We start from the raw sequence: 5,000 nt of genomic DNA, 5'->3' as shown, positions 1-5,000 counted from the left end.
TAGAGACCTCTTCACCCCCACTACCCCCCTGTACTAACCCTAACCCTAGAGACCTCTTCACCCCCACTACCCCCCTGTACTAACCCTAACCCTAGAGACCTCTTCACCCCCACTACCCCCCCTGTACTAACCCTAACCCTAGAGACCTCTTCACCCCCACTACCCCCCTGTACTAACCCTAACCCTAGAGACCTCTTCACCCCCACTACCCCCCTGTACTAACCCTAACCCTAGAGACCTCTTCACCCCCACTACCCCCCTGTACTAACCCTAACCCTAGAGACCTCTTCACCCCCACTACCCCCCTGTACTAACCCTAACCCTAGAGACCTCTTCACCCCCACTACCCCCCTGTACTAACCCTAACCCTAGAGACTTCTTCACCCCCACTACCCCCCTGTACTAACCCTAACCCTAAAGACCTCTTCACCCCCACTACCCCCCTGTACTAACCCTAACCCTAGAGACCTCTTCACCCCCACTACCCCCCTGTACTAACCCTAACCCTAGAGACCTCTTCACCCCCACTACCCCCCTGTACTAACCCTAACCCTAGAGACCTCTTCACCCCCACTACCCCCCTGTACTAACCCTAACCCTAGAGACCTCTTCACCCCCACTACCCCCCTGTACTAACCCTAACCCTAGAGACCTCTTCACCCCCACTACCCCCCTGTACTAACCCTAACCCTAACCCTAGAGACCTCTTCACCCCCACTACCCCCCTGTACTAACCCTAACCCTAGAGACCTCTTCACCCCCACTACCCCCCTGTACTAACCCTAACCCTAGAGACCTCTTCACCCCCACTACCCCCCTGTACTAACCCTAACCCTAAAGACCTCTTCACCCCCACTACCCCCCTGTACTAACCCTAACCCTAAAGACCTCTTCACCCCCACTACCCCACTGTACTAACCCTAACCCTAGAGACCTCTTCACCCCCACTACCTCCCTGTACTAACCCTAACCCTAGAGACCTCTTCACCCCCACTACCCCCCTGTACTAACCCTAACACTAGAGACCTCTTCACCCCCACTACCCCCCTGTACTAACCCTAACCCTAGAGACCTCTTCACCCACACTACGCCCCTGTACTAACCCTAACCCTAGAGACCTCTTCACCCCCACTACCCCCCTGTACTAACCCTAACCCTAGAGACCTCTTCACCCCCACTACCCCCCTGTACTAACCCTAACCCTAGAGACCTCTTCACCCCCACTACCCCCCTGTACTAACCCTAACCCTAGAGACCTCTTCACCCCCACTACCCCCCTGTACTAACCCTAACCCTAGAGACCTCTTCACCCCCACTACCCCCCTGTACTAACCCTAACCCTAGAGACCTCTTCACCCCCACTACCCCCCTGTACTAACCCTAACCCTAGAGACCTCTTCACCCCCACTACCCCCCTGTACTAACCCTAACCCTAGAGACCTCTTCACCCCCACTACCCCCCTGTACTAACCCTAACCCTAGAGACCTCTTCACCCCCACTACCCCCCTGTACTAACCCTAACCCTAACCCTAACCCTAGAGACCTCTTCACCCCCACTACCCCCCTGTACTAACCCTAACCCTAACCCTAACCCTAGAGACCTCTTCACCCCCACTACCCCCCTGTACTAACCCTAACCCTAACCCTAACCCTAGAGACCTCTTCACCCCCACTACCCCCCTGTACTAACCCTAACCCTAGAGACCTCTTCATCCCCACTACCCCCCTGTACTAACCCTAACCCTAGAGACCTCTTCACCCCCACTACCCCCCTGTACTAACCCTAACCCTAGATACCTCTTCACCCCCACTACCCCCCTGTACTAACCCTAACCCTGACCCTAGAGACCTCTTCACCCCCACTACTCATTTACATTTACATTTATGGCATTTAGCAGACACCTTTATCCAAAGAGACTTACAACAAATACATTTGTTTAAGTAAGTGAATCATCTATCCATCAGTCATCATAAGACAAAGTAATCAATGCTCGGACCAGGGTTAGGGGTTAGACACCAGGGTTAGGGGTTAGACACCAGGGGCCATAGGCAGTCACAATGCTAGAAGATATATATTACATATAGAATAACAGGAGAGAAACTTGGGGGTAGTGGGGGTGAAGAGGTCTCTAGGGTTAGGGTTAGGGTTAGGGTTAGGGTTAGTACAGGGGGGTAGTGGGGGTGAAGAGGTCTCTAGGGTTAGGGTTAGGGTTAGGGTTAGGGTTAGTACAGGGGGGTAGTGGGGGTGAAGAGGTCTCTAGGGTTAGGGTTAGGGTTAGGGTTAGTACAGGGGGGTAGTGGGGGTGAAGAGGTCTCTAGGGTTAGGGTTAGGGTTAGGGTTAGTACAGGGGGGTAGTGGGGGTGAAGAGGTCTCTAGGGTTAGGGTTAGGGTTAGGGTTAGTACAGGGGGGTAGTGGGGGTGAAGAGGTCTCTAGGGTTAGGGTTAGGGTTAGGGTTAGTACAGGGGGGTAGTGGGGGTGAAGAGGTCTCTAGGGTTAGGGTTAGGGTTAGGGTTAGTACAGGGGGGTAGTGGGGGTGAAGAGGTCTCTAGGGTTAGGGTTAGGGTTAGGGTTAGTACAGGGGGGTAGTGGGGGTGAAGAGGTATCTAGGGTTAGGGTTAGGGTTAGGGTTAGTACAGGGGGGTAGTGGGGGTGAAGAGGTCTCTAGGGTTAGGGTTAGGGTTAGGGTTAGTACAGGGGGGTAGTGGGGGTGAAGAGGTCTCTAGGGTTAGGGTTAGGGTTAGGGTTAGTACAGGGGGGTAGTGGGGGTGAAGAGGTCTCTAGGTTTAGGGTTAGGGTTAGGGTTAGTACAGGGGGGTAGTGGGGGTGAAGAGGTCTCTAGGGTTAGGGTTAGTACAGGGGGGTAGTGGGGGTGAAGAGGTCTCTAGGGTTAGGGTTAGTACAGGGGGGTAGTGGGGGTGAAAAGGTCTCTAGGGTTAGGGTTAGTACAGGGGGTAGTGGGGGTGAAGAGGTCTCTAGGGTTAGGGTTAGGGTTAGTACAGGGGGGTAGTGGGGGTGAAGAGGTCTCTAGGGTTAGGGTTAGTACAGGGGGGTAGTGGGGGTGAAGAGGTCTCTAGGGTTAGGGTTAGGGTTAGTACAGGGGGGTAGTGGGGGTGAAGAGATGGGTCTTCAATCTACGGTGGAAGATTGGCAGTGACCTACCCCTCTACCCTTCTGTTCAGTTCCTCTGCTGTTAATAATAACCACTTCTTCTTTTTTTTATAATAATCCTTCCTTCTTCTAGCATTGCGACTTCCAATGGCCCCTGGTCCCAGCATAGATTTCTGCTTATGATGACTGATGTGTAGATGATTCACTTTCTTTAGACAAATGTACTTGCTTTGGATAAAAGCGTCTGCTAAATGTCAAAAATGTAAAACGTAAATGTATTCAAAACACTGAACATCCAGATTCTGTGATCTTGATGTTGTGTTATCAGGACCAAATTATCCTTTCTGATAGTTTTCTGAAATACCGGCTCAAAATCAGCCAGATGGATCTGATCCTGGATAGCAAAAAAAAGGGGATTAGAAAATCTGGATAATTGTGATTCAAGATTCAAGATTCAAGATTCTGTATTTGTCACGTGCATATAAGTATACAGTGAAATGTAAAAGTGACAGTGATCCTGATTAAAAGTGTTTAAATGCTGGACGACACTGAGAGGGTCTGTTCAGTCTTCATATGCCTCCAATCACACGACTGAATATATCTATTACTCAAACACTGCAGCTGACCTGTCAAATCACAACACACACACACACACACACACACACACACACACACTCACACACACTCACACACACACACACACACACACACACACACACTCACACACACACACACACACACACACACACACACACACACACACACACACACACACACACACATAGTTGTCTCATGATGAGAATATAACTGACACACTCACTGAAGGGTAGAAGAACCACCCCCCCCCCTCACCCCCTCCTAACACCATCCACAGGCCCCACCCTCCGGATCCCCCACCCCCCTCCCCAGTCCCTCTTCCTGCCCTCTGGTTCTGCATCCTGCAGAGGATGGGGATAGGAGCAGACAGGACAGGTCAGAGGTCAGTAGGCTCTGTGGAGGTTCTGCTGGCTGGGGAGAGGGAGACCACAGCCATGCCTTCTACTGACCTCTGACCCCGACCCCGACCCCGACCCCGACCCCCCCTCCACGCCCAGCCGCCACCTGAGGCATCTCCTGCATCAGGTGACTGAGATCTCAGCTGGAGTCACTCTTCTCAACAACAGCAGAAGGAGGGTCAGGGTTAGGGCCACAGAGCAGGAAGCAGGAAGCAGCTGGTTTTTATGTAGTATGTATGTAGTATGTATGTAGTGTAGTTGGTATGTAGTATATTTAGTATGTAGTATGGAGTATAGTTAGTATGTTAGTATGTAGTATAGTTAGTATGGTTAGTATGTAGTATGGTTAGTATGTAGTATAGTTAGTATGTAGTATAGTTAGTATGTTAGTATGTAGTATAGTTAGTATGTAGTATGGAGTATAGTTAATATGTTAGTATGTAGTATAGTTAGTATGTAGTATAGTTAGTATGTTAGTATGTAGTATAGTTAGTATGTAGTATGGTTAGTATGTAGTATGGTTAGTATGTAGTATAGTTAGTATGTAGAATAGTTAGTATGTAGTATAGTTAGTATGTAGTATGGTTAGTATGTAGTATGGTTAGTATGTAGTATGGTTAGTATGTAGTATAGTTAGTATGTAGTATGGTTAGTATGTAGTATGGTTAGTATGTAGTATAGTTAGTATGTAGTATGGTTAGTATGTAGTATAGTTAGTATGTAGTATAGTTAGTATGTAGTATGGTTAGTATGTAGTATAGTTAGTATGTAGAATAGTTAGTATGTAGTATAGTTAGTATGTAGTATGGTTAGTATGTAGTATGGTTAGTATGTAGTATGGTTAGTATGTAGTATAGTTAGTATGTAGTATAGTTAGTATGTAGTATGGTTAGT

Source organism: Argentina silus (assembly GCF_951799395.1).
Source record: "Argentina silus genome assembly, chromosome: 1".
Taxonomy (NCBI): domain Eukaryota; kingdom Metazoa; phylum Chordata; class Actinopteri; order Argentiniformes; family Argentinidae; genus Argentina; species Argentina silus.
The sequence above is the reverse complement of the archived record's forward strand: the minus strand, read 5'-3'. Positions refer to the sequence as shown.